Below are 9970 nucleotides of genomic sequence, written 5' to 3'. Positions count from 1 at the left end.
CAGGGTGCATCTGGGCAGCCTTCTCAGTTTGAGATCCGGTATCATTCATATGCTGATGACATTCAGTTCTTCAACCACTGCTTGACCAAGCAATGCTATCAAAGTTTTGCTTTAGTGCATCAATGTTAGATGGGAAGGAAGAGTCTAAATTTGAAAAAAGAAAAACCCAGCAAACAGAAGCAGCTGTGCATGATTGGTTCTCCCACAAGTGATATTTTTCATCTTTGGTTCTGCATGAGATTGCACTGTAATGTTAAGGACTCTTATGCAATCTGGGCTCTTCCTGGAATATTAGTTTCTGCTCAAAGAACAGTATGGTAGCTATATCAGGAATGGTCTTTGTAAATGTTGCATCACATGCAAAGCATTGAAACCACACATAACATTCAAATTAGACTGATTAATTACTAGTCATGCAAACGGGAACCTACTCAACGAATGGTTAGCACTATCTTGGGGTTACATAAGGGTCAATGGATTTCATGAGTGTCAAGAGTTTGTTGGAGAAAATTAAATCCAGAAAGCACACACAGGCAGACTGATGCAGCAAGATTCATTAACTTCTTTATATACATATTAATACATGAAGATAAATGTACAATACCAATATAGAAGATTCTTCCAATTTAGCAGTTACAAGCAAAACATAAGGCAGGAGAGAACAGTTAATTTCATTTTAACAGAGCAGACAAATTCAGACACAGGTTTCAGTTTCTCTGCACAGACTCAGAAGCTGCAGACTAAGACACGCCCTGGCTCCAATCTCAGCTCTCAAACAGCCCTCATTGGCTGATTTAGTTGCTATGCCTATTCATTGGCTGATCTATTCCAGTTTATGAATGTTCATATTCTGACAATGAGGGATTGGATTTAGTTCACATAGATACTCTAGGCTGATTCCTCTTTTGACTCCATGCCGAGGTTCTATCACTCCTCCAATAGGTTAAGTTTGTTAAATAGAACAAAATTGAACTGTGCAGAATCTCAACACCACATGTGAGCAACAGAGAGGAAAGAGGCAAGAGGGATGGAAGAGTGGAGGAAGAAAATTGGGAGTTATTGGGAAAAAAACTATAGTTGAGAGGCGCCCAGCCTGAATTCATCCTTGAGAGATGGATTTGTTCACCCAGTTATGAAGGATTGCTTGGTTTGGCTCATACTCAAATAACAATTGCTAGGTCACACTATAGTGGACAATTTTGATGGACTTTGGATAAATCTCCATTTCCGTGAGGGTTCAGGCCTGGTATGGGATGGAAATGGCATTGGTTGCACTTTTAGATGAACTTTGGAAAGTGCAGGATGAGGCCAGTGCATCCATTCTGCCTCAACCTGACCACTTGCTGGTCTTTAATGTCATCAACCATCAAGCGTGGGCAGTCAGGAATCCAGGCAATCCAAATGAAAATAGCCTTACTGTGTGCTGATGCTCTCTAGAAGAATCTGATCTACTAACATCACCATTGTCATCATCAGCCATTCTGTTGTGTCCAAACCTTGGCCGCTCACATCCCGTAGATCAAAAATCACTGTTGTTGACACTCACTTGAAACTCCACCAGCCACGGGAGCTCAGGAGCTTTCCGCAATGCTGCATAGAGAAAAGCAGAATGGATCACTTTGTCAAATGGCTGCATGGCACAATTCCAGAAATGGCCACCATTTTTCAACCGATCACAATTGAATGTGGTGGCTGGTGGCTGCTTCCAAAACTCATGCCAGAAATTTTTGCTAAAAATTGTAGCTGTTGCAACAATTATGACTTCAGTTTTTGTGTACTTTACAAACCTCCAAATGTTGTCAATGTGAATAGGTTGCAAAGTTACTTTTTCATCATCATTGTTCAACAATTGTAATGTTTGAATGGCTATTACAACTGCTTAATCCTTCAGGCCCCCTCCCTCCCAAAACCACTGTGGAACAAAATGCAGGACAGAAAACCAATAATCAAATCTCGTGGCAGTTTTTATTGTTTAAAGTGCAACCTGGATAAAACCTGTCTGGAAATTATTTATGTATTTATTTTATTTTATTTGTCAACAAATACAAGAAAACAAGTAACAGAGTAGACACAGACATGGACACAGGAAAAAATTTTGGCACAAAAAATAAAGGGACATAAATAGGCAAAACATAGCGATAAACACATAGAATGATTACATATAAATGGGGACAGTAGGACAGGGACGGAAGGCACGCTGATGCACTTATGCACGCCCCCTTAGGGACCTCTTAAGAAACATGAAAGGTCCACGGTAGAGAGTTTACGGTGAAAGGTAGATTGTTCCAAACATTTATTACTCTATTGCAAAAGTCATATTTCCTACAATTAAGATTAGAGCGAATTACATTGAGTTTGAATCTATTGATGGCCCTTGCATTATTATGGTTGAAATTAAAGTATTCATTTACAGGTTGAACATTTTGGTAAATAATCTTTTGAACTAAGCATAGGTCGAAACATACATGAGGGAGTTGGAGGCCTTCTAGACCTAAGATTTTGAGACTGGTGGGATAGGGAAATTATTTTCAGCAGAAGAGTTGAGAACTCTCCTAATAAAATATCTCTGGACCCTCTTTAATGTAATGATGTCTGAAATACAGTGAGGGTTCCAGGCAGGTGAATAGTAATCAAGTATAGGTCTGGCAAAGGTTTTATATGCCCTAATTTGGAGTACAGTGTTACAAAAGAGAAAACTTCGTAAAATAAGATTTACAACTTTTTAAAGCCTTTTTTGCAATGATGTTACAGTGAGCTCTGGGACTTAGATCTTTAGAAATGAGTACTCCTAGGTCAGTGGTGGAATCCAAATTTTTTTACTACTGGTTCTGTGGGCGTGGCTTGGTAGGTGTGGCTTGGTGGGCATGGCAGGGGAAGGATACTGCAAAGTCCCCTTTCCCTCCTCACTCCTGGGAGAAGGATATTGCAAAATCTCCATTTCCACCCCACTCTGGGGCCAGCCAGAGGTGGTATTTGCCGGTTCTCCAAACTACTCAAAATTTCTGCTACCGGTTCTCCAGAACCTGTCAGAATCTGCTGGATTTCACCCCTGTCATAGGCCCTTGACAGAGTGAGGGTCAACTTTTAGATCATTACCAGCCAGCAAATATTTGAAGTTCTTATTTCTACTCTAAATTAGTGGGAGGAACTTTTGAAGACAATAGGATGCATTCATATTTATCCATTTCAGAAAAGAGGAGAAAATCATATATGCATAAGTAATAGATGATGTGAGCATACATATTCATGATTATCAAATCTCTAGTTATTTCCCACCCTTCATTAGTTACTATCTTCAACCAAGAAGTTTTCTCTTAATAAAAGAACGTATCAGATACATTGCCATAGACATTTTGTTAAAGTTTATTGAAAACCAGAGAATTAGAGTTTGCTATTTTATGGGCCAATTTGCACACATTCCGCCTATGTTTCTATTGCTCACCAACATAAGACAAAGATGATAACTAAAAATATGTCTGTAACTCAAAGAGAAGACTTAGGAAGATTAACGGGGTTTGAAATAGTTAAAAAGGTTACATATTTAGGAGTATATATTGCAGCCTCAAATACAAAATTATATAAGAATAACTATGAAGTTCTTTGGCAAAAAGTGCAGAAAGAAATGGAGAATTGGAAAAAGTTACAATTATCTCTACTAGGAAGAATAGCAGCAATTAAAATGAATGTGCTACCTAGGTTTTTATTTTTGTTCCAAATGATACCAGTGCTTAAGAAAGATGGGAACTTGAAAGAATGGCAGAAAGGGGTTAATACTTTTATTTGGTCTGGGGAAAAAACCAAGAATAAAATTGAAAATTATACAAGATGTACGTGAGCGAGGAGGTCTTAAAATGCCTAATTTAAGATTGTACTATGAAGCAGCAGTTTTGTCACAAATTAGTGATTGGTTCAATTTATCTGAAGGGAGAATCTTAAATTTGGAGGGTTATGATTTTTTATATGGATGGCATGCTTATTTGTTATATGAAAAGAAAGTGGATAAAGTGTTTAAAGCTCATATACTTAGAAATGCTTTGCTGAGGGTTTGGAAGAAGTATCAATATAAGCTAAACTATAAGGTACCTATATGGGCAAATCCTAGACATGCAATAGAAAATATAAGTATAGAACAAAAACAGGAGGTGATTACTTATAAGGATCTCCTAGTTATGGAAAGGGGTAAACTGCAATTGAAATCTTTAGAGATATTGAAAGGAGAAGGTATAATCTATACTTGATTTCAGTATGGTCAGCTTCAAGCTAGATGGAAGGAAGATCAAAAAACTGGTTTTATGCAACATGAGGAAAATTTTGTAAAGCAAATTAGAGATCAAAGTCAAATGCATATTACAAGGTTGTACAATGCATTATTGGAAATAGATTCAGAAACGGAATTGGTTAAGGATTGTATGATAAAATGGGCACAAAACTTTCAGGAACCAGTGATGATGGATACATGGGAAAAGATATGGGTTAGAAATGTCAAATTTACGCAAGCACAAAACTTAAGGGAAAATTTTTATAAAATGTTTTACAGATGGCATTTAGATCCTAAAAAGTTATCATGTATGTATCTTAATGTGCAAGCTAAATGTTGGAGATGTGACTGTGATGATGCAACCTATTATCATATATGGTGGACTTGTAAGAAAATCAAAGCATTTTGGATAAAGATTTGGTGGGTGATGCAGAATATCCTGAAAAGAAGATTGAAATTTACTCCGCAATTGTTTTTATTGGGTATAACAATGGATTGTACAGTACCAGAGACTAAACTGATTTTGAATCTAATAACAGCAGCAAGACTAGCGCAATATTGGAAGAAAGACATTTTGCCTACTATTGAGGAGTGGATATTGAAAGTTGCTAATTTAGCTGAAATGGCAAAAATTTCAGCATATTTGAAGGATTATACTCAAGAAAGATATATGTTGGAATGGAGTAGATGGATTGATTATATTCAAAATAAGTATCAGACTAGAAAATATCAAATAGCTTATGAGTGAATGTTAAATCTTAAAGTTATGTTACTTGTGGTGGAGTTAAGGGTTAAAGGGGGGGGTTGTTAGTTTAATTGTTAATTGAAATACCTTGTATTTTGCTCTGGGAAGTCGGGGGGAGGAAGGGTTGGTTGGGGGTGGGTGGGTGGGAAAAGGGGTTGGGGAAAATTGTTGTTTTTCTTTTAAAAAACTTTTCAATAATAAAAAAAAAAGAATGCTACAATGGGCATAAATGATGACCAGTCATAAGTGCGAAGACTGGTCAAAAGTGTGAGGACCTGTCAGAAATCACCTTTTTCAGCCCTCTGGGTAGTCCTTTTGTGCACATGGACTACTCAGAGGGCTGAAAAAGTTATTTTTGACTGGTCCTCGCACTTTTGACCAGATCTCGAATTTACGTTTACAAAATGTTTTACAAAAAACATTTTACGTTTTTTGCCCTATCTTATCACCATGGTGAAAAAAAGCAGTTGTGAAATGAGTGACATGGTTGTTAAGAATGCTGCATGGGCATAAATGTGAGGATGGTCATAAGTGTGAGGACCAGTCAAAAGTGCAAGGATCTGTCAGAAATGACTTTTTTTCAGCCCTCTGAGTAGTCCCTATACACATAGCCATTTTTTTATTTTTATTTTATTTTACTTCAAATTTATATACCGCCCTTCTCCTTAGGGACTCAGGGCGGTGTACAGCCAAATAAAAACACATAATAAATACATTAAGAACAGATTAAAAGGAAATATCTCAATTTGGCCCAAAATTTAAAAAGACAAACAAATTTAAAATCATTTAAAAAATTTGTTAGGCCAGCCCGGCTTGTTGGAAAAGGTGAGTTTTAAGGGCACGGCGGAAGGCACGGAGGTCTTGGATTCTCCTTATCTCTGGGGGCAGCTGATTCCAGAGGGTGGGAGCCCCCACAGAGAAGGCCCTCCCCCTGGGGGTCACCAGCCTGCATTGCTTGGCTGATGGCACCCCGAGGAGGCCCTCTCTGTGGGAGCGCACGGGTCGATGGGAGGTCGTTGGTGGCAGAAGGCGGTCTCGAAGATAACTAGGTCCTATGCCATGGAGCACTTTAAAGGTGGTAACCAACACCTTGAAGCGCACCCGGAAGACCACTGGGAGCCAGTGCAGCTCGCGCAGGAGCAGTGTTATGCGGAAGCGCCATGCAGCTCCCATAATTACCCACGCAGTCGCATTCTGGACCAGTTGGAGCCTCCGGGTGCTCCTCAAGGGGAGCCCCATGTAGAGAGCGTTGCAGTAGTCCAGGTGAGAGGTGACGAGGGCATGAGTGACTGTGAGCACGGAAGCCATGGCCACCCGGTCACATGACCAGCTAGCCACGCCCACCCAGTCACATGACCTCCAAGCCATGCCCACAAAATAACCCACGCCCACAGAACCGGTAGTAAAAATAATTAGAACCCACCCCTGGTTGGGGGTCACCACAACATGAGGAACTGTATTAAAGGATCGCGGCATTAGGAAAGTTGAGAACCACTGCTTTAGACCATTGCTACACAACACTAAAAGATGCTTATCGGTCCTTACCAGGAGCAGCTGTGGGACATTCTGATCATTGCATGATTCACCTTGTACCTGCTTACAGGCAAAGACTTCAAACCACAAAACCAACCATTAAATCAGTGAAGACCTGGACGGAGGAGGCAAAGTTAAAGCTACAGGCCTGCCTTGACTGCACTGGTTGGAATGTTTTTGAAAGTACTTCTTAATGAACTCACTTCTGTGAGTTCATTTAAAGACTTAGATGAACTCACAGAGACTGTAACATCATATGTCAGCTTCTGTGAAGACTTATGTGTACCCACCAGGAACTTGTAACAACAAACCTTGGTTCACAGCTAAACTTAAGCAGCTACGTCATTCCAAAGAGGAAGCCTACAGAAAAGGTGATAAAATGCTGTACAATTTAGCCAAATAGGTTGTAAAAAAATGCTTTTAAAAGTAAAAAAAAGGCTCGGTCGATCATGTGGCTTAGCTGGGCATTGGGTGGGGGAGGGATTTTTACTACCGGTTCTCCAAACCACCTGCTGCCATTGCTACTGGATCGGGTGATCCGGTCCAAACCGGGAGCATTTCTCCCCTGACATAAGGCCTATATAAACATAAGAGAAACCTAACAAGACACTTCACACAGAATCCCACTGAAGGTGTTACATAGCTGGGTAATGCACATGTTTGCACATGTTTCCTGACTTTACTTAGGAAGCTGGGATGAATCTCATGCCCTGGATGACGTTGCTAGGAACATCTACTCATTAAGAAAATTAGATTGAGATCCTGGTCATGGGTTGAATTATTCCTGTGCAGACTCTCTATGCATGCAGATCTCATAGAACACCATGGTTTACCAAGAAAGCCCAAGAGATGAACTGTCACAAGAGATGATAACATACTGCATACAGTACGACATACTTTGCTCATTCATCTCAGGAAAATTCCACCTGACATTGACAAGGAGGTATAGCAGATCTGGATGTGAGGTGGATTTAAACTCTACCATTTCAAAAATAATGGAAAAGTGGTAGACAATTCTATAAAGCCTCAGATATCTAACAAAAAAACATATTTGCTTAAAACACTAATAGTGAACACATCCCTTTAAAGTATTTACTTAAGCATTGAACTAAATTAGAAGGAATAAAATGAGAAATTTTCCATCGTAAAAATTAACACATCTTTACAAACAAGATTTCCATCAAATCAGAGCACTGGACATAACTGAGGATTCTTTGAAAACATGATAAACAAAGACTGAATGATAGTTACGGACCACAAGTAAATTGTAACCAGTTGAAGCACTTGATAAGGAATGTTTTAATGGACAAGTTAACATTTGTCAACATTTGTTTTAATTATCACATTTTAAACATGCCTCAAAGACAAATATAAATGAGGCAATCCATGTATTAGTTAGAAATTCTTGTTCCTTACTATATTTTCTCTACAATTCAGATCTGGCCTCAGTAGAATAATATAACATTTTGGGAAAAAGATACAAGCCAAGAGAGCAGCTCCAGAGGCCAAAATGGAGAAGATCTCCACAGCCACCATGGACTTCCCTTTGGTGCTCAGATAAGTGGGGAGGAAAGTGATCCAAACACTGCAAAAGACCAGCATGCTAAAAGTAATGAACTTGGCTTCATTAAAACTATCAGGCAATTTCCTAGCCAGAAAGGCCACTGTGAAATTGATGAACGCCAAAAAACCTAGGTAGGCGAGGACAATGTAAAACATGAAGGATAAGCCCTGCTTACATTCCAAGATAGCTTCTCCAAACACAGAATGAAAGTCCAAGCTAGGAAATGGGGGAGAGGTTACCAACCAGATGGCACAAAGAAGGGCTTGGATCAAAGGACAGGCTATGACAATGGAGTTGGTCAGTGGTTTTCCTAAGAGTTTCCTTGTCTTGTTCCCTGGCTTGGTGGCCATGAAAGCCAGAACCACCACGACAGTTTTTGCCAACACAGAGGAAACTGCTAGAGAAAAGAGAATGGCAAAGGCAGGTTGTCGTATAAGACAGGTGACCTTCCTTGGTTGACCAATGAAGAGGAAGGAGCAGAGGAAACAGAGCAGGAGGGAGACCAGGAGGATGTAGGTGAGATCTCGGTTGTTGGCCTTGACAATCGGTGTGTCATGATGTTTATAGAAAATCATCACGACTGCAGAAGTGATCCCAGAGAGTAAAAGAGCAAGAAAAACTAAAATGTATCCCAGTGTGTCTTGATAGGCAAGGAAGTGGATCTTCTTAGCAATGCAGTGGTCATTGTCCTTGTTGGGAAATTGGTCTTCTGGGCAGGGTTCACAGTGAGCTGCATCTGAAATCAAGAGTGTTTGTCTAAGGATTTCTTCAGCAACTACCATGCACAGTATCCCTCATGCATAAATCATATGAGTGTTGCCTTTCTGCTATTGCCCTATCTACAAAGGGAGTAAAGAAATAATCCCCTATACTCAGTGGTGGGATTCTGCTGGTTCTAGGCGGATCGGCTGAACTGTTTGTTAAATTGCTGGCTTGCCCGTCGCTCACCCTGCCCCGCCTCCTACCCGCGCAGCGTCAGCCTACCCTAGCCCAGGGCTGGGCAATTGTGGCTCTTTTACAATCTGTGGACTTCAACTCCCGCCTAGCCCATTCTGGGAAATTGTGGAGAATTCTGGGAGTTGAAGTCCACAAATCTTAAAGCTGCCAAGGTGGGAGACATCTGCTGTTACACTGTAGAATCCTTTCAAGCATGAAGATGACCAAGTAAGTATCCTCCTTGAGAGACAACAGTTGAACATCAGGAGGGCTGTTAGAGGGCAGGGCTACATTTGGAAATGTTTGCATTTTTGCAGGTGGTGCAATACAATCTGGTGTCTGCATTGGACAGCAAAATCCGGCTTCTCTCCACTGTAAGTGCGACATCAGGATTCCACCTTGGTATATTTGCGGCACAAGGCAGCCCTCCTCTCCTGCTGCTTCGGACTCGGAGTGGTAAACAGCATCTGATTCAGGGAGCAGCCGGATTTTGCTCTCCATTGCTCTCTCGGCCCCCTGCAAGCTCTCGTCTCTCGAGGAGTGCTCCCTGAAGTGGTGCGGGAAACTTTGGTTGGGCTTCTCAAGAGATGAGAGCTTGCAGGGGGCCGAGAGAGCAATGGAGAGCAAAATCCGGCTGCTCCCCAAACCAGACACTGTTTACCGCTCCAAGTCAGCGGGAAACGAGGGCTGCTTTGTGCTGCAAATATACCAAGGCAGAATCCTGATGCTGCACTTACAGCAGAGAGAAGAAGCTGGATTTTGCTCTCCATTGCAGACACCAGATTGGCCCCCTGCAAGAGAATGAGAGAGAGAAAGTGGGAGAGAGAGGAGGAGAGAGAGAGAGAAAGAGAAAGGGGGGGAGAGAAAGAAAATGAGAGAAAGAGGGGGACAGAGAGAAGGGGGGAGAGAGAGAAAGAGAGAGAAAGAGTGGGGA

This window comes from Pantherophis guttatus, chromosome 1, assembly GCF_059756535.1.
Source record: "Pantherophis guttatus breed Tessera chromosome 1, ASM5975653v1, whole genome shotgun sequence".
Taxonomy (NCBI): Eukaryota; Metazoa; Chordata; class Lepidosauria; order Squamata; family Colubridae; genus Pantherophis; species Pantherophis guttatus.
This window is presented reverse-complemented; position numbering follows the sequence as displayed.